A 27,894-nucleotide genomic window follows, 5' to 3' on the forward strand; every position below is an offset into this window, starting at 1 on the left:
ACATTTCTTAATGTCAGATTTTTAAAAATTTTGCCAATCCAGTACACGTGCAATAATATTCCATATATATGTTGTGATAATTTTTCCCAATCTGTGACTTGCCTGTTCATTTTATTAATTGTGTGTGTGATTCTCTTCCTTTTCCTTCTCCTTCTTTAGAAAATAGAGAGTATAGAAATCAGAGGCCATGCATGATGCACTTCCTGTAGGTTTCTGTACTCCTTCAAAGTAAAGTTTTTTTCTTATAAGTCATAAATTCACTATATAGGCAGTAAATTCAGATGTTAAAATTATACTCATCTATAGCCTCAGAGGTTTTTGTTTTTGTTTTAATATGAGGTAGTCATGGACCATTTTTGGATTCCTCTCTCTCCATGAATTTGATCACTTTATTCATAGATGATGTTTCAAACTTGTCAATAGCACCTGTGCTTTCAGTTATTTCTATGACCAATCAACTAGGTAGTAATTGAAATCCTTCTGTGTATCCTGTGCTAGGTGACATGGGGGCAGGCAAAAGATATACAGGATATGGATTCTGTCTGCCATAATCTTACAGCATACTTGGGCAGACAGGACCTAGATGCCTGCAACATAGCATAGAATATCAAAGCGCATAGTACTGCCACTTAGAGGAGAATTTAGATTTAAAAATATGTCAACTGTGTTACACAGTAAGTATACAATAAGTTAAAAAAGGAAGATTCTCTTTAGGTATATCTCAGTCCAGTTTTTCTGAGAAATGTCTTTAGGGTACATTTTTATACGTAGCCATGATTATAATTTATAAGCAGGTTTGTTTCTTTCATTTTCCTTAACATAAACATTTTCCATTTCCCCCCCCAAAAAGGAGATTCCTCATTCCTTATTTGGAGGTTGCATTATCCCTCTTTTTTTTCTCCAGCTTTTATTTGAAAGTATATATTTATGTATTTATTTGCTCTCTTACTGATATTTTGTCTGTCTACCCATTAGGGATGTAAGTTTCCTGAGCTGCTCAGGTTTATTATGAGGAGAATACTTTGTAAAGGAATAGGTACACACTGTAGGATAAATGATAAATGAGAGGGGTGCTCTGTGTGTTACTCGAACACAGGAGAGCCTGTGGCCTGGCCTCAGAGTGTAGAACTTCCTAGAAGAGCTCACATTGGTCTTATGTGAGAAAACCTCAAGAATACATTTCCAAAAGTGGGTAGATGGATCAAAAGGAGTGTACATTTAACATTTTGTTAAGTATTGCTAAATTGCTACATTGTGTTTTGAAGAGTGAGTGGGAGTTTATCTGGCAGAGAAGGGTACAAGAAGGATGCTATTTTAGGCACAGGAACAGCAGGAGCAAAGACATGGCATGTACAAATGATTGTGGAGTTTGGTGGAATGCATGATGGGGAAGGGCCAGACACATAACTGTAAAAGAATTTAGGGCCAAGTTAAGAATTAGGTAGGCTAAAGGGAGCAGAGGGAGATCTCTCAGTGCAAGTAATCCTCATCAAACTTTAAAATGTAGATAAGATGTAGGGTAAAGATGATAGGGTCATAAATTCATCCCTGTGGACTGTATCTTCCCTCCCTCCTTTCCTTTCCTTTCCTTTCCTTATTTCCTGCATGCCTGCCTTACTTCCTATACCATTTACTCATTACTCTATACCTATTCCACACTAGTCACTGATCTAGACATTGAAGACAACAAGGCAAAGTTCTGCTCTCATGGAGCTTGCATTCTAGTGGAGGAGATACATAATGAACAAGTGAAAGAAGGAGAAGAAAGAAGGAAAGAAATCCAGATGATGCAAGGAGGGAAATTGTTAAGTGAAGGAAAAGTGCTTGGTGAGAGGGAGGTGGTTCAGACAACTGGAGCACAGTTGCTTCATTTACCTCCTGCCACAGCCCTGCATTGCTCTGCCCAAGTTGGTTGCAGCCTCTCTGATACCCCAGCATGTGATTTCTCTCCTCTCTGAACTCACCTTCTGATTTTGTGATACTCATCTCTTGCTGCCTTCTACTTTAAGTTTTCATCTCTCCTGTTCCTTGTAAACTCCTTGAGGGCAACTGATCTTTTTCCATATTCAGCTCTCACACTAAAGCACAGTGCCCTGAAGCACAGAACCCTTATTTTTAAAATAGATACCATTGTTGAAAAACTTAGAAAATTACATTTTGTTTTTTTTTTCCCCTTCTCTTGATTTTCAGGTCATTTGCATGAAACATGATCACTGCTACCGAGGCATCCTTTTGCTCCTGCTGAGTAGCGTCCACCTGCATCTTCAATCTTTGTGTTGACAGCCACATTGTTCCACTCTCCAGAAGATGAAGGACCTCTCGGATTGTGCTCCTTACCTCATAGTGAGAATTATCAGCAGGGCTGGATGGATTCCTAAGCAATGTGAGCCTGCTCTCCTGAAAATGTCTTTAATAATAAATGTTGAGAAAGGCGGAAGGTGCAACATATTCATTTCTTTATTATTGAATGTTCCTGTGGGTTTTCAGTGCCTAAGTTTAAACTAAAAAAGAAAGCTGTAATTTTTGGGACTTTGTTTGCATATCATGAAACAATTTCAGTTTGGAGTGCAATGCTGACTCTGGGGATCAGAGGTGTTTCCAGAGTTTATGGAGGCATCTTGGTTTTTCGTTTAATTGGAGACAGTTTTAATAAGGGTGGTGTTAGATTATTTGTAACTAGTTTGTTTAAGCATGAAAAGGATTATAATTAGAAATACAGGTTAGATCCCCTTTGAAAACCTTCAGAAAATTATGACTCCAGGCGTTTGAAGGAAAAGTTATTCTTTTCCAGTATGGCAATAAAGACTCAGTAGTGCTAGCTTCTAGGAATGTGGAGTACTAGAACTGGAAAAAGCCTTAGTCATTCTGTAGATGTGAAAATGAGATCCAGAGACATAAAAGGACTTACTGAGGAATACTCATCCCGGGCAGTGATTGAGGCATGCTAATAACTTTTGGCTTGTTCATGTTTACCTCCATTATTGATATATGGCAATGAAAGAGTGTGATGGGCTATAAGATGTTATACATATGTGAACTATCATCCCATCATCTCGGTGTATTGCCTCTTATCCTGATTTGAACTCCATAGGCTTGAGCTTACCTGTCTATAAAATAGATGGCTGTAGTTGATATCCAAGTTCTCTTCTGTTCCTAAAATTCTATTCTTTCATGGCTCTTTTGTTTTAAAGATATTATTTATTTATTTGAGAGAGAGAGCAAACACAAGCAAGGGGGAGCAGCAGGCAGAAAGAGAGAGGGAGGCAGGCTCCCTATGGTACAGGGCGCCCAATGTGGGGCTCGATCCCAGGACCCTGAGATCATGACCTGAGCTGAAGGGAGATACTTAACCAACTGAGCCACCCAAGTGCCCCTTAATAGCTCTTTTTTTAAAAAGAAAATAGTGATTGGAAGAACCTTGGAATTCACCAAGAACCTCTAGATTTTTGCCTCCTTTGACTCTCTTTCTTCAGTCTCGTCTCTTGCTACTTCATGCCTTTCTTGTCTCCTGACCTACCAGCTGAACTAAAGTACAGCTCCCAAATGTCCCAGATTCTCTCATTGTCTCAGATCATCTGCACATGATGTGCCCTTGGATGTCTCTGCCCTACTGATTCCTGTTTGTTTGTTAAGGCTTAGTTTGAGCATCATTCTCTCAGGAAGCCTTTCCTGATGTTCTCTTACAAGTTTCCCTAGCACCCAGTGCTTCCTGCTATCACAGTGTTTATCATACTGTATAATAACTGTCCGCTTAGATATCTCACTCTCTTCCCACCTATGAACTCCTTAACTCTGAATACCAGTGCCTACACTGTGTCTAGAACATAGAGAGGCTTAAGAATTGTTTGTTTTTAATGATAATGTAGATAGATTGCTGATTGGTTTTCTTCAGATGACCAGTGGTTCCATACTGACTGATGCCCATGTCTTATTTTTCATCAGACCTTGACCTCTGGGCATTGGATGGTGGGCATGGCCAATTTGTGTCTTGAATGGAATAATGAGGGTATTAATATTCATGATATTCATGATAACATGATATTAACATATTCATGTTAATTTCCATGAACCACCTCTGAACATCACCCCTGTGAAGTCCTTTGGTGTCATTTTGCTGTCAGAAGAAACTCAAAGTGAATGACTTCCGACTCCTTCACTGAGGGATAACATGAAGCTAGTCACTTGCCATCTGGCTACACCTGAGCATGCCAAACCGTGTTTCATGGAGGGAGTTCCAGAAAGATACGTTGCAGACCTAAAGAAGGAATGGCTTCTTGTGAGTTTACAGGATCTAATGTACATTAGCAGTCTCTTTAGAGTTCTGGGGAGATAGGTGTAAGGCTTTTCTCTTCAGCTGGAGGAAGAGAAGAGATCATACATTGTCCAAAATTCTCAGAGATTTCTCCCTCTGAGTTTGCTGAGTTGCTTCTAATTTGTGTTTACTTGGGCTGCTGCTAATTGCTGCTGATTACTGGTAAATTGCTGGCAGTAGCAAATGGCTATCCGGGGAGCAGTAAAGGCATATCTTAAGATAGCAGGAATAGGGATAGAATGGTATGAGTGGCCCGGAGGTGCCAGAAAACCCAGAAGCCTAGCTCTAGGCAGTGCAACAGTTGGCTTAGCCGGGAAGCCCAGAAGGAAAAGCTCAAGGCCACTAAGATTATGGAAACCATATGATTCTGGCAGGACTTGGGGTTTTGTTGTGTTAATTTTCAGGCTAAACAATGAATGGAAGCTGGCCACTAAGCATGAGGAAAGCTGCTTCTCAAAATAAGAGAAATTATATCAGATGGAAATAAGGAAATTCAAGATTTTGATAGCCTGATCAAAATTAATGGAAGATATGTGCACAATATGCACCATATAAGTAATTCCAGACTGTTGAGATCATTGAATAATTGTTGGCCTCCTCCTCCCTCCAGCCTAGTTGTGCGAGAAGCTTTTCCCCTTCATCTCTGCTCTTCCTTCTTTCCTAGGCTGGAGTGGGGATATGGACATGGGGAGTCCTTTCTATGATTCATTTATTGAGCTCACTGACAGCACTACAGTAGGCTTTAGGGATATAACATGAAATTGGATGGAGTTTAAAGCATTTTAGTCCTTTCTGCTTTTTCTTCATTCCATAAAAGTCAAATCCAGCTATTGACCCTGCCTAGATGCTATTTCCTTTTCTTTGGTTGGGGTGGGATGGGTGTGTGTGTGTGTGTGTGTGTGTGTCCATTCCTGAGACAGGTGGGAGACCAGGGTCCCCAGGGAAGGGAAGGAAGGCTTGGCTCTGGAGTCTTTGAATTGAAGGGTGCCTCTGAGGTCTAGTTGGACTGGTTACTCTTGATCCAAGTGCAGTCACCTCAGACATGCATATTTCATCAGTGGTTGCATCAGTTGGGGCTCTAGCAGAAAGTAAATAGCACATTGAAATGGTCAAATTGAGAGAGTTTGATAAATGGACTTTATTCAGAGATATGGGCAGAACAAGGGATTTGGATGCACCCAGAGACTAGCAATGGTGTCAAGTGCCTTCTGATTAAAATCTGGTAATGCCGTGAAGGTGCCAGCTGGAAATAATATAACAGCTGAGGATTCAAGTGTCTGACCATTCTGGTGCATCATTCTCTTCTCATCGGAACATCTACAGATACTATTAAACCCATTTACAGTTGAGGCATGTTAAAGAATTTGCCCAGCACTGCACCTCCAGTTGTGGAAAAACAGATTTGAACTCAGATCTATTAAAGTATAAGTGCCATGTCCTTTCTGGTCATAGCCATTACGTTTCTCATTCAGGTAGGAAGAGATGGGGGAGGAGTGCCCCCTTTGTTATAAAAGCAAAACCTCCTGTAGACATCCCCAGCAGACTTCCAGTATTTCTCATTTGTCGGAATTGGGTTATGTGATCCCATTGCATGGTTCCTTTACATACTTGCCTCCTATCCCTCCAGCTGCAAAGAAGCTGGAAAAGCAAGTAGTTGGCTTTTTCATCCTATATAGTGGAAAGTGACAAGAGAGTTGGAGTTGGAATGATTCTTGGGGTGACCAACTAGTGACTGACTTTTTCTACAATTTTTATGGCACATTCTTTCTTTAGAAAACTTTATGCATTCTATCTGGTTTTGGTCAATTAATGCAAGACTCTTCACTTTCTAGGTATTTAAGGTGACAACATATTTCTGATCTACTGTGTATTGATTTTACAGTTTAATTTCGAATGCATTTTAATTTTTCCTATCTCTGGGTTTAAAAGAGATACTTTACAGGAAATCTTGTGGGTGCTGACTGTAATGCCTATGGTATTAGGATTAGGGATTGAGTGGGAAGCCATGAACACATGTCCTGGTACATAGCACCTATTGGAGAAAGGGTGACTATTATTCTTCATCATTTCTATCTTCAGATGGGACTCAGATGATTGAGGAAGATCTTGGAGGGAAAGGGCAGATAGTGTTGACAACTAGGGTTTGGATGTGTGAATCCTGGTATAAGGCAGCAAGATGATGCATTCTTGGTCAAGTGGAGAATGGATGGAGAGGCAGCATGCATTTGTTCATAATCTAGCTAACAGACGTAGAGTACTTTAAGCTGAACAGGGCAGGAGAAGGAGAAAAAAACCATAGCCAGATAATATACAGTCAAATCAGTTCTACAGAGAATAGGAATTCTGGGTTAAAAGGAGGGTAACATGATTGGAAACAGTGCAATTCACATGAGAGATGTGATTGGGGAGTGAACTGGAGATGGTAATACTCTCTGCATTGTTCTCTCACTGGATTGATCACGTTGTGTTACAGTCATGTCATATTTACATTTACTTTGCTTTGTCACATAATCTGAGATAAGACAGGTACCCCTATAATTTCCCCAAAGGGAACAAAGGTAGATTCCAGACCTAGAAATGGCATTAAGTTTAGATGATAGCTTAAATGAAAAAGAGATGTTTTGGGGGTACCTGTGTGAAGGGGTCTATGGTAAATTTTATTACAAAATTATCACTTATATCACATATTCTATTTACCAGGCACTATTCTGAGTTCTTAGATTATTTCATCTAATCTACAGAATGGCTATATATAGTAAATTCCATTATTCTTCCAGTTGAAGACACTGAAGGATGAGGAGAGTAAGTGAGTTGCCTGGAGCCACATAGCTCAGAGTGGTTAAAACCAGCTGGTCTGCTCTGGAGCCTAGGCTAGGTTCCCATATAATGTAGATAAATTATGTTGACTTAAATAATTTCCTTCTTTGATACGGTTACTAGTCTGGCAGTTAGGGGCAATGTGGTTGCAATATACACTTGCTTTTGAAATATTTAGTTCTATTATAGAAGTTGAATGATTTTTTAAAAACGTAAGTGAAACATTTAAAGTATGTTACATATAAACAAGCAGTTAGTAATTAGAACATTCCTGAGTCAGACATAGGTGAAAAGGAATAAAAGGATCAAAAGATATCTAGTATTTATGAGGTCCTGGGTACTAAATATTCATTATACACTAAATGTATATGGGATCTATGAGATGCTAAGTATAAAAAAGACACAAAGTAGTCAGGTTTCTGAATGAACACCTAATATTCATGAGGCCCTAATTGATAGTGCCATTCTGACCCCATGTGTCCTCTGACCAAGAAATACAAATTAACCGAGGGCTGTTGATCAGCTCACTGATGAGTTATAGCTATGGCCAGAGGTAATTGTCCCTACATCTCTCTAAGAGAGTTAAAGTATGTGCCCAAGGCACCTTCCATCTTTGGGCCCCCTTGTTCAAATCTCAGTTCTGGTCACTGTAAGATAGGTATTTGTGTGGGGGCAGGGAAAAGAGAGAGAGAGAGAGAGAGAGAGAGAGAGAGATTGACTAAGAGAAAGAGAGAGATTGAGGACAAATGAACACTGCTAATCCAGAATTCGAGCAGTGCGGTCCTTCCACACTGAACCTTGTTTAAATGTATTAACTTATCCTGGCCTCCTTTCCTTTCTTTCTCCCTATGTGTTCTAAATGGATTTTTAGCAAACCATTTCATGACTTCCTGGTAGTATTTTTGGCATTTTGATAGCCTGAAATGGCATCAAGATAATTTCCAAAAAAAAAAAAAAAAAAAGATAATTTCCCACAGGAGGGTGGTAGAAATTGGCTCTCAGGACCTTAGCGTGACCCCTGATGATTGTGCATGAGATCGCTTGTGGGCAAATATAAGTTGGGAGGTACTATAAACAGAGAGACTCCTGTTTGCTGTTGGGCAATATTCTGGGGCTAGGGCCTCAGGAAGGAGGTTTCTGATGATAATCCATCTCTCTGGTCTGCTCCGGTAATGAGGTAAAGACACACAAGATAAGCTAATCTATCTATCTATCTATCTATCTATCTATCTATCTATCTATCTATCTATCTATATTAATATTTAAAGATTGTATTTATTTATTCATAGAGACAGAGAAAGAGAGAGAGAGGCAGAGACACAGGCAGAGGGAGAAGCAGGCATCATACAGAGAGCCTGATGTGGGACTCGATCCAGGGTCTCCAGGATCACGCCCTGGGCTGCAGGTGGCGCTAAACCTCTGCGCCACTGGGGCTGCCCAAGCTAATCAATTTAAAGACATGGTAAGTATTGAAAGGTTTTTATGTTGGAGAGAGATTTCATCTGTTCTGATTCTATGAGTGGAGCTGTGGGAAATCAATTCCATTTGGAGCCCAATATGGGATGTGAGGGCGAGGAGCAGTGTGGGGACTGGCCGTGGAATGGAACAAGGTGCCATAGGGTCCATAGAACTCTGAGTGAGATGAGGTGGGGAAGAATGAGAACAAGGCTCAGCCCCAAGAGGTATGTATGGCAGCATAGGTATTTGTTTATTCTGCATATATTTGGCTTTATGTAGCACACTTCTTCCAAACCCCCTCTTTCTGTTCTCTGATTGGAATGCTACCCATGTCCCCTTGGTGACTGATGTTAGCTGATGGTGCTGATCAATTAAATTATTGGTGTCAACTTCAGAAAGAACACTGTCATTAATTGAAATTCATCGACTAATAGATTTCTCTTTAAATGTCACGTTTCCATAGCAAGGTGTTTCAATAAGATATAAAATGTTTCAACAAGTTACTATTTTAAAAGAAGTTTATTTCATAAAAGGAATTTGAAAGAAAATCCTCCTATCTTTACCTACACTATATTATCATTTGCCTCATAACTCAATGAAGCAGAAACAATAGGAGGTCATCTTGGCTTGAGTTTGGTCTTTGGTACGTGGACGCTCCTGCTCTGGACCCCAGGACCACCTGTGGTGGCTACCCTTTAATTATTCACTGTGACTGAAGATTTTGGTGGTTCTATTTCCACTTAATGTTCCCCATAGAGATCTGATTTTCTCTCTGCATATGCTAACTAGTAAACTAACTTGTAGCACAATGATTTTCAAACTATGTTCCACCAAGCACAAAGGCAGCGATCTCCCAAGTTACCGCAAGGTTGTTAAATATGCTAGTTCTGGACCTTAATTTTAGAGATTCTGACTCAGTAAGTCTGGTGTGGGGTCCACATTTTCAGAACCACCCTCCTGGGGAGGGGACTGGGTAATAGTAGACAGATAGGTGGCCTTTAGCAACCCTTCCCTATTTTCTACCGGAGTACAAGTTTTTTAAAAAGTCTAAAAACAACTTTTGTAAAGAATACTATGTTTATCGCATCCTAATATGACTTTCAGAAACTTAGAGACTTTCAGAAGCTTACAAGAAGTGACTCTGTAACACAGGGTGTTACTAGCTGTTCCACTTCCGGAAAAACAGTAAAATGCTTAGTCTACTACTTCTTCCTTCACCCTGTCCTTTACTTCCGAGCAATTGAATTCTCTGTGATGTGTAGGGGATGCTAGTGGATATTTTCATGAAAAGATTGATTGAAATATTTTAGAGATGCTCTCCCACTCTTGCATGAAAGATTATAAGAAACTAGGAAGCCTTCCTACCTTCCCTCACATATAGGGTTGGTGTCTGAGACTTAAATACAGTAAAGTCTTGTGTTCCTACAATTTAGAAGATTCTGGTCACTTGAGGCTGATTGAGAGATTAACTGGATTTTGCTTCTAGAATTCATGCTTTTCTTGAAAAAAATATAAGGTATGTTTAGAGCATTTAAGAAGATAGAGAATGGGACTTCATCTAGTTGAGAAAACAGGTTGCTTTCTTGGTATCTGCTAATATATTGATGGTAATATTTGTGGCAGAATTTAATCTGAAGACTGCTCTATCTGTAACCTGCTACAAATTAAAGCATTTATTAACAAGTTGATACAAATATACTTTCATATAAGAACATTTAGAATATCTGGGCGCTTGGGTGGCTCAGTCAGTTGAATGATTCGTGATTTCCTTTCAGGTCATGATCTCAGGGTTGTGGGATTGGGCCCAGCATCAAGCTCTGTGCTCAGCAGGGGGTCTGCTTGAAGATTCTTTCTCTCCCTCCGCCCCTCTCCCTCCCCCTCTTGCGCACCGTGCTCTCTCTCTCTCTCTCTCTCTAAAATAAATAAATCTTAAAAGAACATTTATAATATCAAGTTGACAATTGAACAATCTTTTGAATTATTAAAATGAATCATTTCACATTACAAGAAAACTTCTCTTTGCCTTAAAGAAAAACCAAATTTCCTGAGAATGAGAATCAGAATAAATACTGGTTTAGTTTAAATTTTATGATAACTAACATATGTTTATTTAACAATAAATATATTTATCTGATAATGAATATATTTATATGAACAATGTAATGGCTAGCTAGTGCTTTCTTCTCAAAACAACTGTGCCAATAGCCCTTCAGTTCTTTTAAGTGTTCTTTATTAAATAGCCAAGGAAGAAACACATTGCTGGGAAGATGGAATTAGACATACTTTTTCCTATTTCTTTGGTTAAGTACAACCCAAACCCTGGACAGCATATATAAAACACACATAAGAAGATTATGAAAGGTGGAGAGAAGAAGGCAGAACAGCTAGGAACCTTAAGATTCAAGGAACACTATAATGGTAAATTCCCTGGGTTTTCTTTTTGTCTTGTAAATAAAGACTTGGAGCTTGATAAGCCAGTAACCTGGAAGCATCAAGTGTAAAGAAAGCTCCAACATAAGCCTGCTGTCTGTAGCCAAAGGACTAAGAGTCAATTTAGGAAGACAGAAAACTATTATTTATTTGTTTATTTAATTTTTAAAGACAGAAAACTTTTTTTTTATACCTCCCCCACTCTGGCCCAATCTAAGACAGAAAACGTTTAGATAGTAAGTGCTCTACTCCAGTCAAACCTCACAGGAAAACCATGGTCCTACCTTAACCCACATTGGAAAAGACTCCTTCACATTGTAACAAGGAAACCTCTATGCTGGAGAGAAGTGGGAGGGGACCTAGTAGAGAGTTAGGATTTTCATCACTTCTCAGTGGTAATGAGACCACTTCTCTGTCCTCATGGTATTAGTAGAGGTATGTTATCTATATATAATGTAGTACCCTGAGCAACCACTAAAAAACTACAAAGAGGCATTCAAAAATAATATAGATAAATCTAAATAGATTTTTAAAAAATTTTATGTAACATTAGGAAATGTTTAAGACAGGCCAAAGAAAACAGAAACGGAAAACTGGAAGAACAAAGAGAAACAAGAAATACAATGACATCCTTAAGCCACAATGTATCAATAATTACATTAAATGTCAATGGTTCAAATATACAAACTATAAGACAGAGATTGACAGAGTATATTAAAAAACATGGCCCAACTAACTATATGATGTCTATAAGAAACTCACCTCAAATATAACAATAAAAATTGAGAGTAAAAAGATGGAAAAAGATGAAAATTGTAAACATTAACCAAAATAAATCAAGAGTGGCTTTATTAATATCATAGAAAATATAAATAAAATAATCAAAGGTCTAAATAAATAGACATATATTCATGGTTTTGAAGACTCAGCATAGCAAGATGTCAATTCTCTCCAAATAGAATGTGCATGTTTAATACAATTCTTATCAAAATCTAAGCAAGATTTTTATAGATGAAGACAGGATTATTTTAAAATTTATATGTAAATGCAAAGGAACTAGAATAAACAGTTTTGAAACAGAGGAATAGCGTAGGAAGAATCACTCTGTCCGATTTCAAAACTAATTATAAAGCAACACTAATCAATATTGTTTGGTATGCATAGAGAGTTAGACACATAGATCAATGAAATGAAGTAGAGAACTCAGAAATAGACCTATACAGATTTGCCCAACCAATTTTGACTAAAGTATAAAAGGAATTAAATACAGGAAAGATAACTTTTATAACAAATGGTACTGGAGAAGTTGGACAAGCAGAGGAAAATAAATCTTGCCTAAACCTTATGTCTTATACAAAATTGTGGGTGACCACGGACTAGCTGAAGTAACTGAACCAAACCAGGCCTGGACTTGCATCCCTCATTCACTCAAAAGGCTTGGGAGCCTAAAGGGTGAATAGTTGGTTGATGCTTGAGAAAGGGCTAGAGCAATGGTTCTCAGGGCTCACTTGTACGTGATTGCCCACATAACACAATAGATACAACTTATTCTGACCTGGTCATAAATGTAAATAAGGGTCTGTGCTGTCCTTGCTGGTCTGTTTACCATATCTAATATTCCTTTGAAGTATGCACATCTGGAGCAACAAGCTTATCTATTTACCAAGGTCTTCTGGCACCCATGAGTCTGTCTTACATGCTGAAAAAGGGGAACTTTGGAGGGTTTCACAAACATGCTAAAAATAGATACCTTCTTAGCTTTGTTTTGCTCATGCTATAAAATGTTGTAGAACCTTGAATAAAGCTGGCACTGCTTCGACATCATCCACTGTGTCCCTCCTGTCCCCATCTCTTTAATTTTCTTTTATTTTCCTCATCCTCTTATCCTTGGGACCCTGATCGTGTTGCCGCAGCACGCACAACAGAAAATTTAACTCAAAATTGATCTTGGACTTAAATGTAAAGTGCAGAATTATAAAACTTTTAGAAAAAAATATATGGGAAAATCAGTTTGAGATCTGGGGCTAGGCAAAGAGTTCTTAGGGTGGACGCCAAAACCACAATTCATAAAGGGAAACTTGATGAATTGGACTTGATTTGAGTTTAAAACATTTGCTCTTTGAAAGACCTCATTGAGAGTATAAAAGAAGAGCTACAGACTAGGAGGACATACTTGCAAACCACATCATCTGACAATGAACTAGTATCTAGTTCTAAAGAACTCTCAAACTTCAGTAAAAGAATAATCCAATTATTAAATAGTCAAAAGACATGAAGAGACATTCCACCAAAGTGGATGTATACAGGGCAAACGAACACACAAAAAGATGTACAAGATTATTATCCATTAAGGAAATGCAAATTAGAACTACAATGAGATATTACTATACACCTACCAGAATGACTGAAAAAATGTGATAATACTAAATGCTGACAAGGATACAGAGAAGCTGGATCACTAATACATTGCTGTTGAGAATGTAAAACAGCACAGCCCTTTCTGGAAAACAGTTTGACAGTTTCTACCTATGCAACCATTAAGTTGTATTTTTGTAGTATCAATAGCTAGGCTTCCGTAGTGACTATTGTTCATCTGATTGACTCAGACTATTTAAAAATAGCAGTTGCTTTCAATGAAGTTATGATAAAACTGTAAGCCTGGGAACCATCTTGCCTTGGATGCCTTTGGGTATCTTTCATTCTTTTGTATTAATTTTAAGCCTTGCTATTACCATTATTTCTAGGTTCTTAGATGAACATCATTATAACTGAAATTTTGACAACTTTTTAAAAAGAGCTGTAATCATTATTTCTTCTAGGACATTGACTTTGAACCCATTTGGGACTCTAGTAAAGTCTCCCATAGCTGGCCCAGCAAAATACTGGGAAAAGGACAAAGTTATTCTGTTTCTCACTTGCTACCTCCAGCTGTGCTCTAGTCATGAAGCCAAAGGGAATGCATTGCTAGGCATGATGTACCTGTAACATGAAGTACCTCTGGAAGCCCTCCTGAATTTTTAGCCGCAGACCTAGTGAAGGGACTTAAGTGACCCTCATGTCTCTTTGCTATTAGATAAATGGACTGTGGCACGGAGAGAACTAAAATTCCTCTGGGGGTATATTAGAGTGTCTGGGTCCAGAGGGTCCATCAGGTTCGGCCTGGTTGGTTGGCCTCCAGATCCAACTGTGGGCTCCAGGGATTTCTTTGCAGTTAAGTGACTACCCAGAGTGATCCCTCTTCCACGGAACCCGCACCTTCATGGGGCATACTTCCTTGGGATTTAACTATACATTGGTCCAAATCGAACCTGTAGCGTCCAAAGTCCCAAATGATGCTGCCCTTTCACTAACAGTGCTTTGCTTTTCTTTTCTTTTCTTTTCTTTTCTTTTCTTTTCTTTTCTTTTCTTTTCTTTTCTTTTCTTTTCTTTTCTTTTCTTTTCTTTTCTTTCTTTCTTTTCTTTTTTCTTTTCTTTTCTTTTCTTTTCTTTTTTCTTTTCTTTTCTTTTCTTTTCTTTTCTTTTTTCTTTTCTTTTCTTTCTTTTTTTCTTTTCTTTTCTTTCTTTTTTCCTTTTCTTTTCTTTAGAGAAAGCTTGCGCAATTGGTGGGAGAAGGGCAGAGAGGGCAAGAGAATCTCAAGCAGGTTCCATGCAGGGCTAGATGTCACAGCTCTGTGATCATGACTGGAGCCGAAACCAAGAGATGCCCAGCCAACTGAGCTGCCCAAGCACCCCAACAGTGCATTTCTAATTGGAAAAGGATGGTGGTTTTGAGGCCAGGGAGGGTATTTAATGCATGCTCTTTGCCTGATTATTTTTGAACCCTGGGGGTCTGGGCTCTTGGTATTTGTCTGGCTGTCCTAGTGTCTTAAGCTCTGGGAATGACAAGTACTATGTACTGGGTTGGAAAGGTCAGCCTTGCCAGAAAGAGGTTCTGTCCTTGTTAACATCTCAGCTTGATTAATGTCTGCTGCTTCTATTTTTCCCTGCATGTTTTGTTCCCTGGATCTTTGGTTCACCAATTCTTTTATTTACTGAAATTTGGAAGGTGGAGACAGAAGAAGAAAAGATTTTTAAACTTTGAATTCTCACTGGAGTCCAGCACATGATTTTTTGGGTTCAGGTTGGAAATATTTGGATAAGACTAAATTTTAATTTTTCTCTTTAGTAGATTATCCTTGATTTTTACTTTATTCTATCATCATCAAAATTCACTGTAAGTTTGTATGTATCTGGATTGTTTTGTGTTGCAGAATCCTTCAGGCATGAGTGATGCTTATTTAGGCAATTGTATTCAACATCCATAATCCACATATAGATATTCAGTCATATTGGTGGTAAAAGCTTCTTAGGATGTGGAGTGGCATAGCTGTTCATAATGGGAAATTCTGGTTAGTGAAAAATAATTTTTGTGACAATAAAATACTGAAGAAAAGAACCACTTACCATGGTTATTTATAAACTACAATCCCTTGTAGGATCTCAAACAATAATGAAAAGAAAAACAAGAATGAGAACTTATCCCTCCTGAGAGTTTACTTTTTTCACTCTACATTCCCTAGCCGGAAGCCTCAATTTTTTAATCATGAGTTTTTAAGAAGAGCATCATTTTGCATTTCCTGGACAATATATCATGCAGTGACTCACAGTGCTGGGGTGTGCAGGGCAGGCACATCAGGTTGCTCTGAGAACAAGATGACATGATGTCACAGAATCAGCTCTGTGTAATGCGTCATCCACACAATATTACCAAGAAGCTCTTGGCTTGATTCTGAATCTCAGAAGATGCTGCAAAATGCTGGAGGGAAAAAAAATTTGTCTAATGGGACTGTCTACTACACTCATAAAATAAAAATCAATTTGATCCTTTGGAGGTACCTTTACTCCCAAAGGATCCCAGTGTACTCAGCTCCTGCCCCAGGAGTATTAGTCATACATCTCTGAAACATCATCTCCTCTGTGCTAGAAAAGGCAGGCCCCTCTGAGGCAGCCGTCTCTGCAACAGGTTTTATTTTGAGAGGGATATTAAATAGTATTTCTGAATAAATGACAGGGGAAATTATAGGGAGGCAAAATGTAATTTCCTATGTGGGAATTTGAACAAGACCCTGTGGTTAATAATTCTCCTTTTTAATTTTTTAAAAGATTTTATTTATTTATTCATGAGAGACAGAGACATCGGCAGAGGGATAAGCAGGCTCCATGCAGGGAGCCTGATGCAGGACTTGATCCCAGGATCCCAGGATCATGCCCTGGGCCAAAGGCAGGCACTAAACCACTGAGCCACCCAGGGATCCCCAACAATTCTCCTTTTTTAGACAACTGCATGGTTTAAGAGGAAAGCTCCCTGTATATTGCAGAAAACATAGTGTGAGTTCACAGGGTCTTGGATAGGATGAAAAGGTCAGAGGAAACAGGTGAGAACAGTTGGAGGAAAAGTAGACTGTACCTAATAATGAGAAGAAATCAACCAATAAGTTTAAATGGATGAGAAAGGTATTAGGTTATCACCTGTATGAAAATGTGTCAGGTGTTTTGAGCTCTTGAATGTCCAGCATCTTGAATATGGAGAGTTTTTTAAAAGACCATCTGTTCCATCTTCTGCATTCAGGTTAAATTGTTTAAAAGCAACTTGGCAAGATAAGAAGGTACCCTGCTTTAAAAAAAGTCCTGGGAAAGAATACCAGAGAACAAAAGATAACATATTACCTAAGTTAAATTCCTCAAGTTTCAACTAAAGCCAGGCTCTCCTTGTTCTTTGTTAAATGAAAAATAGCTTCTTGTTATGTGAAAGCCATTCCCACAGTTGAAAGATACTATTGTGTGGCTCTTTTTGTTAAATTCTAATTCCATTTCCTTAAAAGTTTTTCTAAATTTCATTTCTTATTTTTGACTCTATGAAGATATTAAATAGAAGAACACTTAAAACCTGCCAGAACTTCACTTATTTAAAGCACTGTTGTTATTATGACTATTACGATTATTATAATTTTATTATTTCATACTCCTTTTGAAGAATCCATAGAACCCTTCATGGAGAATATGTCTAAGAGCTAAAGAACTGCCAGGATCGGAAGAAGCCAGTGAAATCTTTGAATTTGTGTCTTTGTGTCTGTGTAGCACAACGAGAGACATGCTGTAAACTAATTAGTGGAAGTGTAGCGCAAAACCAACTTTGATTGAATTGGACTTTCAGGTGGCACCTGTCAAAGTGCATCAGACACAGCATCATTGGAGATTCTTGGCAGTACCAGTTATTTTGGTCCAGTCACCGGCTGTGAGGTTTCAACATGGCTGGTCCTGTTTTCCTTCCAGAGCTGGTATCAAATGGCTGTCCCTCAGGTATACTTCCTGGGAATGGTTAGGATCAGCTCCTCATGAACAATCACCATCATTCCATAGGTTCAGATTTGCAAGGGTAATGTTCCAGAGACTGTTGATTTCTTTCTTTGTAGTCTGTCAGTGATCCACATAAGTTGCACTGGGTGGTTGGTGGTGTCTGGCTTCAGCTTCTTTATCTCATGTGTAAATAACTATGTGAAGGTGATGCCACGTGTTAATTTGGCCAATTGTAAAACTCATTAAAACAGTAGAGTTATTTGTCCAAATAACATATAGTCATAGCAGATAAAAAACCAAATACTTAAATATGATAAAGTATATTTTTTTACTCACTTAAACTCACTTCAGTTTCTACTAAGGCTAATCTTGATTCTAAGAAAATATTTTAAAAACATTCAGCAAATATATGAGGCATCCTTTGGTACCATGCACTGTGCTAGGCATTGGATTTGCAATAATGAATAAGACAAAGTTGAAATTTGTGCAGAGAGATGACAGTATGCAGGAATGCAGTCTTCTTAGGGTTTGAAAACCTGCTCTGGAATTACAGTTCTTTTAGGATATGTATGGTACCTGGGATCTAACTTTAGTTTCTCAGAGTTTCAGAGCAGGAAGTATGCTCAAACCCTTGTAAGTAGCAGAGGAGTAAAAATTAAAATGTACCAGGTGAAAGCATGCTTTCAGTGGCCTGCTTCTAGTTCTCAGAAGAAAAGTGTTACTTGATCTTTGTTTCCCTGTGGTAAAGCAAAAGAGAAAAAGGAAAAATGTGGGGTCATGTCCACAGCATTAAGTCTCATGATGTTTTTTTTTTTTTCTAGAGGGCAGTTGCCCTGGTAGCTTCAAAATCACTTCAGCTTTCCCTCATCTTTCATCAGATGAACAGGTAGGTTAGTTTCATATTGTGATTTTCTTACCTACTTTTTTCTGATTCCCTCTGGTTTTTATAGTGTGGCCTCTGAGACAGTTTTCTTATGTTTTAAAATAAGTGTCTATTATAGAATATGTTCACTAAAAATTGTCCATGCTCATTAGGTTTGGAAAACAAACGTATATAGAAAAAAAGAGAAAAAAGGCTATAACCCCATCATCTAAGCATATCTACAGTTTATATTTTGGTGCACTATCTGCCCCACTATATTTTTCTTTGCATGAGTTTTATTTTAAAATGTGAAATCATAACATACGTATACTTTTGTTCCCTTTGTCATTTGATTTATCATTACTTAAGTATTTTCCATAGTATAACACTCTTCAGAATCCATGTTTTAATTATGTCATAATATTCCATTGAGTGAAGTCACTTATTTTAACTATGTTCTCTCATATATAGACTTCCAGTTTTTCAGCATAAACCATGCTAAAATGAATATTGCTGTGCAGATTATGTTAATGTAAACCTAAGAAGATACTAGTTTATATCAAAACTAATTCATCAAATAGTCTTGAATAAAACATTGGGCTTTAAAACAGAACTCTAAACTTTTTTTTTTTAAGATTTTATTTATTTATTTATTCATGAGAGACACACAGAGGCAGAGGGAGAAGCAGGCTCATGCAAGGAGTCCAATGTGGGACTCAATCCTGGGACTCCAGAATCACACCCTTAGCCGAAGGCAGATGCTTAACTGCTGAGCCACCCAGGGATCCCAATTCTAAACTTTTGAAACACCTACTGTAAGCCTCTCTCTGGTCCCCTCTCTTCCCATGAGGAGGAGAATCTTGCTGCCTCTGTATATTTCTCCCCCATCAACTATGTCATTTCCCCAATCCAAACATGCCTGAATTGATCCCTTGACTGTCAGATTTTTGAATGACCGAGCCATTTTTTTGGAATGGTTCAATCAGCCCATATGTAGCTACCCCTAATTGAAGCATAGACTTTAGCAACTATCTGATAAATTTACCTCAAGCTTCCTAGAATCAATTTAGGTCTGAAATATCTAGTTTGGTCAGTGTCAGGGACATTGTAATTTAGTGATAATTGCTGCATTTTTTTAGGGGAGGGATCCAGGATCTCTCCTTGACAGAGTATGGAAGAATGGAGTGAGGCAACTGGCAGGATAGTGGGCATGGAAAGTCTAAGAGATGTGACTTGGAAGTAGGAGGACAGTCTGGGAGGTGGTCAGTGAGAGAAGGCTCAGTAATTTTTCATCTGAAGTCAGCTTCAGACATTGTTCATGGCCATGAACATTGAATTTAGATATGCTCACATGCTTGGTTGAATGTCTTGGTGAGGACCTGAATTGGAAAAGGAATCTCATGCAGCATATTGTATCTATTTTGATTGATATTTCCTAAGATGGACAATTGGAACATTAAAGATTTTATGAGCCAATCGCATGCTTTAGAGCTATACAATGGCACATAATTCATATGATATAATATTTAAATGGAAAGTAAGATGTACATGATGACTTCGGATAATTTTATCATTTGATTATAAGTTTTGAGCCTGACAGTTTAAGCAACAACCAAGACCAATGAGTAAGAGGATGTAAAACATCACTGTTATCCCACCTAACTGTGACCATCCAGGACTTTTTTGTACTATATGCAGGAGCTGCTTCAGGTAGGCAGGAGGCAAGGACTGTGTGTGTGTGTGTGTGTGTGTGTGTGTGTGCGCGCGCGCGCGCGTAGTGGTACATGTTACTCTGTTATGAGTACCTTATGGCCAGACCCTCCTGGGCTGATTCTTAGAATCAGTCATTACTACTGTTCTGTGCACCCAACATGCCAGTGGGTGTGACTCTGCAGAAATGTATGTGTACCTACTTATTATTGGAGCTTCCTTGGAGGTATCTGGATTTGGTCAAGGGTATTGCTTGGCTGTATGCAAATTGTCACTTTTACCATAGCCTCCTATGTCTTCTTTTACCCATCTGCATGATTCTCCTTGCTTAGGAAGCAGTGAGCAGCAGTTGGGCACCAAGGAATCTGATTTTTCAGTGCCAAACAATTCAACTCTGTTTTTTTGAGTTTCATTAGGGTCCTGAGAAAGCATGTGAAATTATACCTTGCCTGCTAGGTTGGACATATGGCTTTTACCCCCACAGCTTCTGTGTCAGGCTGGGAATCACACTAGTGATGTGCTCTCTGATTATGTAGGAAGAAGCTCTCTGGTCCTAATTGTTTTCTACATAGCTCTCATGTTACACAGAGACCAAGAAATAAAAGGGGTTTGAAGTGTGGTGCAGGCAGCTACACATGTGTATAATTGCAATTTTCTTTTCAGTACTTTTCCCCATTAGGATTTAATTGCTCAGAGATAATTGAACCACATACAGGTCATGAGGACCTTATAAAGGGAAACTGCATCATCTTGCCAACCGCTATGGTCATTCCTGGGACATCTTCCTTATCCTGGCTCTGTACAATGTAGAACAAATGAATGGTGTTTTAGGTCTTGGTGCTGATGAAATGTAAAGAATCTAGGGTATTATTCATTGTGCCAAAGAAATTGTCTTAGAGAAATACCAAAAGCTGTAATGTCCACTCAGTTCAGTTTTAGTGAGGAGCTCTACCAGGTCAAAGCACTTATTGTCGAGGGAGATGAGCTTTTTCTCAAAGCCAACTTATGTAGTTTAGCTGCTTGCATGAGCGGAATTGACCAGAATTGACTGAACTGTCCTCTTTATCTAGCATATGTAGTCTCAACCATGTAGCTACCCTGAGACATACCAGTTCTCACCAGGCCATTCCCAAGTGTTACCCCAAAATGGACTGTGTGTAACACGGAGAAGCAAACTTGTTTGAAGAATGCAGTTGAGCTGGGTGGATGACTGTGATGTCATAAGCCTCAGAGAAGAATAGCTGTTGTTGGCTTTTCAGTGTTTTGTTTTTGTTTTTAAGGGAGGAGGAGTGGTGTCTAGAAGCAGCAGGAGGAAGCAGGAAGAATGTCCACCTGTCTTCGTAGTGTGTGGGAAGCAAGTGGATGAGTTTTCTCCACTGAGAGGCCTTCAAGGACAGTGATATCATTAGTCATCCAATAAATATGTGTTGAGTACACCCTGAGTGCCAGGGAAGCAATGTGTATGTGCATTTATGACCTGGGGAGATAAACATGATGCAGCACTGAAATTGATGCTCTTCCAATCCAGCTTTCAGTCAAGTTGAGGAGGATCAGTCAGATGGAAGCAGAGGTCTAAGAGTGTGAGGTTGTCCAGGAATTCATTTACAGTGGACAGGAGTCCAGGCCAGAAGGGATGGTGTTGGAGGAAGGGAGCGGAGGGGGTCTGGGTGAAGGAATCCAGAAAGTCCCTCTCTTATCCCTGCAGCTGCTTCCTGCTGCTTTTTTCCACACACTCTCATACTCTTTCTCCTGTCCACTTGGTAGAGAACGTTGCTGTCTGCAACGACCCTGTGCTTTCCCTGCTTACGGGACCAGCCCAGATTGAAACTGGACATTCTTAGCCCCAATTCCAAATTTCTAACTCTGGTCCAACATAGGTCACCATAGCCAGGAGGGTAGGTCGCAGAGTATAAATATGCCTGGAATGTCTAGTTTGGCAAGGGGCATTTTCCAGAGAAAGGAGGTTGTTGAGAACTGGGTGAAAAGCCTGAAAGGTGTCTTCTCTGGACCACTTTTCAGAGTTGGGGAGGATGTTGGGTGTAAGTCCTCTCGTGTTGAATTTTTATAGGGCCAGCTGCTGTATTTGGGTTCACTGGAAATTGTTGCTTTTCCTCTGAAGCCTCCTTCAAACAACTCCAAAGGCAGAAAAATGCCAAAAAACTCTCCAATCTAATCAGATTAACCTTAATAATAAAGAGACAGTTTTACTCTCCTGCTCTAGTGTTAAAAGGAATTTACATTGGGTTTCCTTCTCCTGCATAGGTCATTGTTCATTGGCAGCATGTTTTTATTCATATAGAAAATGTAGTATATGCTTAATTCAGATGAGAAATGAATATACATCTAAATGACAGAGTAACCTTTTACTAATTTTTCTCAACCAGCTAAGCTTCCTATGTGTGCAGTTCTCATCTTGCTGTATAGGAGGCCTCTTTGCTTCTTAGACACGCTCTTTGTGCATGCAAGGTCATCTGTCAGAGCTGGTACAGCTGCCGGCGTCCCTGAGCTGCTGGGCCTGAATCACTCTTCATCTCCTGGTGCTGACGGCAAGATCAGCCCTGTTATTGATGATGTCAGGCTTGGCCTTTGGTGTCTGATGGATGGAGCCTTGGTCCGGGTTTATGGATCATATTTTTAATGGAAGACAGTCAAAACTCAAAGAATTTGAGTGAATCCTTGGCTTGGCATTCCCTGCTTGGACAGACCTGCCGACAAGACTAGAGAAGTCTATTTTTAGAGCAGATGGAAAAGACCTATCAGGGGCAGAGAGAATAAATCAGGCTTTATCTCTGAATTCATTTGCTCCATTCATTTGTGGTTTATGTTTCCAGTACAATATTGCTTACTCGATGTGCAGTAACAGGGCAGTGATCTGGATCCTACCCTCAGGGGGATTTCTGTCTAGTAACAAGCAGTTTCCATCAGCATGAGTGCTTTGATAGAGAATAGAAGTATTAGGAGGGAGCTTAGAAGTGTCTGACCTACACATGGGGGGAGCCAAGAGGGGTCTAGGAGGAGGTAGTTAATGGAGATCTGAATGATGAGTAGCTGTCAGCTGGTGAGGAGGGCATGGAGATAATGATGTGGGTACGGGTACAGCTACTTTGGAGATAGGAGAGCAAGGTGTGTTAGGGCATCTATGGAAGCTCAAGAGCACAGGCATGGGGTGGCCTAGGGCTAGGGTAAGAGCCACATTGTACAGGCCAAGATGCTGAGACTTTCTTCCAAATAGAATATAAACCACTGAAAGGCTTTAAGCAAGGGGGTTGCAGGCTCTTCTCCTTTAGCACCTCCAGCGTCTCCTGCGGAGTCAACAATGCTTTAATGAGATGTCATGATTTCAGTTTGGTAAATGTTCCCAGGCGCATCGTCATTTTACCAATGTGCATGAATTAGAAGTGATTTTTTTAAAAAAAAATATGTACTTGATCCTGTCTGTTGGGGTCAGCTGAGGCCCTTTCTTGGCTTCCTCTCTTTATATATTCAATTCCTGCCAACCTTTGAGACTCAAGCCCTGGATTCCTGTCCAGTCTGGCCTCTTGCCTTGATGGAAGGATTGACATCTGTAGGAGCCCATGACATATGTTTGTCTCTGCTTGCCTGGTGGGAGGTGAGTTATTTTCCCTTTGAGGCATACAGGAGCCTGTGTCATTTCTGCATAGTCTGTAGAAAGTGTGGGGACAGGAACTTAAGTCACAGCTGTTACATCGAGGCTCTGCAAGGATCCCCACAGGGCCCAATATGCTGGAGGTTTACTTGGGTACAGAGAGGTTATTTTCATCACTTTGGAGCTGTTTCATTCTGCGCTTCCACTCGGGTGGCCTTCTTGCTTCATCCCACCATTTGCATCAACAACTGGGGGTGGCAGGGGGTGGAGGACACAATTGAGGAAGATTCCAGTTGTCAGTAAGATTGGTTTATGTGCTCTGTGCTGGAAATGCAGGAGGACAAAGTTCAGTTTTATCCCATTCCGAGTTTTATTTCTGACTGTGATTTCTGGAGACCTGAAGGTGTTAAAAATGATTTAGCCAAGAATATGGGCCAGGAGTGAACACACTGGGCTGGCCTGCTAGCTTTGCCACCTACTGACCATGTGAACATTTGGCAAATAAGCCATAAATTTCTTCTCTAACAGAGTGGGAACAAGGATTCAGAGAGTTACTGTGAAGGCTTTTCTTTTCCAGTGTTCTTGAGATATAATTGACATATAATATTGTGTGAGATAAAGGTATACAATATAATGATTTGATACACATCTGTATTACAAAGTGATTACTACATTACTATAATAAGGTTAATTAACATATGCATCACCTCACATAATTACAGTATTTTTGTGCATGATGAGGACATTTGAGATCTCTCTTACCAACTTTAAAGTATTTAATACAGATATTGTTAATTATAGTCACCATGCTATATATTATTTTCTTACAATTAGAAGTTTTTAACCAGCATCTTTCCCAATTCTTCCAACTCCCAGACCCTGGCAGACACCTTTCTAATCTCTTTGCTATGAGCTTGGCTTTTCTTAGACCCCACATATAAGTAAGATCATAGAGTATTTGTCTATCTGACCTATTTCATTTAGCATAATGCCCTCAAGGTCCATCCATGTTGTTGTAAACGGCAAGATTTGTTTCCTTTTTTATGGCTATAAAATTTTCCTCAGGGTGTGTGTGTGTGTACATGTACGTGTGTGTGTGTGTACATGTACATGTGTACCACATCTTCTTTATCCATTTATACATCAGTGGACACTCTGGTTGTTTCTGTGTCTTGGCTATTGTAAATAATGCTGCAATGAACATGGTGGTGGGGGAAGCAGATATCTCTTTGAGATAGTGGTTTTATTTTCTTAAGGTACTTATCCAGAAGTAGGATTGCTGGATCATATGGTAGCTCTATTTTTAGCTTTTTGGAGGAAACTTATACTGTTTTCCATAGTGGCTGCACTAATTTACATTTCCACCAACAGTGCAAAAAGGTTTCCTTTTCTCCATATCCATGCCAGCACTTATTATCTCTCGTCTTTTTGATAATAGCCATTCTGAAAGTGTGAGATGATATCTCATTTATCTCATTGTCATTTTGATTTGTCCTTCCCTGATGATCAATGACGTTGAATATCTTTTCATGTACCATTGGCCATTTGTATGTCTTTTGGAAAAATGTCTACTCAGATTCTCTGCCCATTTCTTAATCAGATTATTGTTATTTTGCTATTGAATTGTATGAGTTCTTTATATGTTTTGGATATTAACCCCTTATCTGATATATGATTTTTTGTTTTGTTTTTTTTTTTTTTGATATATGATTTGCTTGTATTTTCTCCCATTCCACAGGTTGCCTCTTCATTCTGTTGATTGTTTCTTTCACTGTGCAGAAGATTTTTAGTTTGATGTAGTACCACTTGTTTAGTTTTATTTTTGTTGCTTGTACTTTTTGTGTCGTAGCCAAAAATTGTTGCCAAGACCAATGTCAAGAAGCTTTTTTCCCATATTTTCTTCTAGGGGTTTTACAGTTTCTTGTATTTTAGTCTTTAATCCATTTCAAGTTAATTTTTGTGAGTGGTGTAAGATAGCGGTCTGGTATCATTCTTTTGCATGTGAATACCCAATTTTATTGAACTGACACTATTTATTGAAATGACTATCTTTTACCCATTTAGTATTCTTGGTTCCCTTGTCAGGTATTAGTTGAGCCTATATGCCAGGTCTTGATTCTGTTCCACTGATCTACATGTCTGTTTTTATGCCAGGGCTATACTGTTTTGATTACTATAGCTTTGTAATGTAGGTTAAAATTAGTATAATACCTCCAGTTTTGTTCTCCTGTCTTAAAATTGCTTGGAGTATTTAAGGCCTTTTGTGTATGCATATGAATTTTAGGATTATTTTCTGTATATCTGTGAAAAATGCCATTGGAATTTTGATAGGGATTGCATTGAATCTATAGATGGTTTTAGATAGTGTGGACATTTTAATAGTATTAATTCTTCTGATCCATAGACATGAGATTATCTTTCCATTTATTTGTGTCTTCTTCAGTTTCTTTCATCAATATCTGATAACTTTCAGTATAGCAGATCTTTTATCTTCTTGGTTAAATATATTCCTAAGTATTTTATTGTTTTTGATGCTGTTGTAAACAGGATTATCTTCTTTATTTCTCTTTCAGATATCTCAGTGTTAATATATAGAAATGCAATTGATTTTTGTATGTTAACTTTGTATCCTGAATAATACTGAATTTGTGTATTAGTTGTAACAGTTTTCTGGTGACTCTTTGGGTTTTCTATATATATGATCATATCATCTACAAACAGACAATTTTAGTTCTTTCCTGTTTGGAAGCATTTTATTTCATTGTCTTGCCTAAGTGCTTCAGCTAGGATTGCTGTGAAGGCTTAATTGTACTTAGCAGATGCTCAATAAATGGCCACAATCATTAATGAAGTGATATACAGTAAAAAGCTAGCCATTATTAGTATAATGACAAGTGGTGGAAAGCAGGGGCTCTAATGATGTGGAGCTCATGTTCTCCAGAACATTATAGAATCTGTGCAGCAAGGAATTGGCAGGATTCTTCCTGCATGAGTACGTTCCCACCTGTGTTGCCTTGCTCGTCTCAACCTAATCACATATTTTGCCATCACCGTGAAGGATCTCAGCACATTAAAAGGATGTGTGTAAGACAAATTGGACTTATGCTGCCACAAACCCACCAGAGCACATTGAGAACAAAAGAGTGAATCTAAACATACACTTATTGATTAGACTCCCTTGGGTGAGTAGCCCTGTACAGAGATGATGGCCCTGTTTCACAGTTCATTAGTTGGAGATTAAAAGCTGGACATAGGCACAGTCTTAGGCATGGCAATTATTGAAGGACAGCTGTGACCCATACTTCCAAATGAATCTTCAGTGTTATTACTATAGTTGAGGTGGAAGATAGTGGTTTTAATTTTAAAACTTGCTTTGAGAAGGCCAGGTGCTGCAGACAGAAGTAAAGGGCCTGGCACCAAGCAGTGCTCTTGATTGCTCCAGCCACAGCAGGGACCGGGACTAGCTCCAAGTAGCCTTTGGCATTCAGGGGGCATGAAGGTGAAGAAGCAGTGACATCTGCAACCTCCTGACTTCTCCAGATGCTGGAGGAGAAGTGAACTGCACATTGTAGCTCTAAGTCTACAGTTGCTATTCTACCTTAAGGGTCTTCATCTAGAAGAATGGGTTCACAAGCCTCAGGGAAATGTCAGTAACAAACATTCAGAAAAAAAAAAAAAAACTTTCTTAATTTTGGCAACAATTCATGAATAGAGCTTGAAAGATGACCTTCAAGGCAAGGGTTTGGAGATTCTGAAGTTTCACCCCATGGGTCCCTGTCTTTGCTGAAGTTCCCAGCTGTCAGGACCAGGCTGGTAAAAGATCGACTAAATTTGCTAGCTCACTTAGTTGTCCTTGAGGCTGGAGTCTGGACAGAGGTCACTTAAGCCTGCTGACCATGTGTTCCCTTGTAGTCCTGGGGTGAAGGGAGGCAATGGGGCCAGCGGCACATCTTGTAAAATCCACCACCATCTGTGTTCATTCGTCAACAAATGTTTGATGCCCATGATGTACCCAGTACTGGGCTGAGGAGGATCTGGGACTACAGAGAAGAAAGTCTTGTTTCCTGTTCTCAGAGTCATTGTAGGATGGGGCAAGCACAGATAAGTGGAGTGTAAGTACGATGTCACAGGGACTAGTAGGCAGGATATCAGGGAAGTGCAGGGGAAAGGGCCCCCAACCCAGCTCAGCCTGGAGTGATGCTTAACCTGTGGCTTTAAGGACTGTTATGAGTTGAATAGTGTCCCTTCCTGCAAAAGATATGTAAGAATCTTAAATCCTTAGTACCTCAGAATGTGACCTCATTTGGAGTTAGAATTTTTTTTTTTTAATTTGAGAGAGAGAGATAGCGAGAGAGACACAGA

The 27,894-nt window shown here is 39.2% G+C and overlaps 1 protein-coding gene across 5 annotated transcripts in view; it reads left to right on the top strand.

Annotated features, from left to right (window-relative positions):
• Positions 1-27,894, top strand: part of CRH (corticotropin releasing hormone) — a 183,382-nt gene that overhangs the window by 71,443 nt on the left and 84,045 nt on the right. For 3 of the 5 annotated variants that reach the window (XM_077876768.1, XM_077876767.1, XM_077876771.1), the window contains exons 3-7: positions 2,191-2,383; positions 4,097-4,276; positions 8,419-8,591; positions 17,211-17,356; positions 18,175-18,239. The gene's annotated coding sequence lies outside the window, so the exon portion shown is untranslated. The remainder of the gene's footprint in view (positions 1-2,190; positions 2,384-4,096; positions 4,277-8,418; positions 8,592-17,210; positions 17,357-18,174; positions 18,240-27,894) is intronic. The other 2 variants (XM_077876769.1, XM_077876770.1) reach the window with 2 other exon arrangements.

The sequence above is a fragment of the Canis aureus genome, chromosome 28 (assembly GCF_053574225.1).
Source record: "Canis aureus isolate CA01 chromosome 28, VMU_Caureus_v.1.0, whole genome shotgun sequence".
NCBI classification, from domain to species: domain Eukaryota; kingdom Metazoa; phylum Chordata; class Mammalia; order Carnivora; family Canidae; genus Canis; species Canis aureus.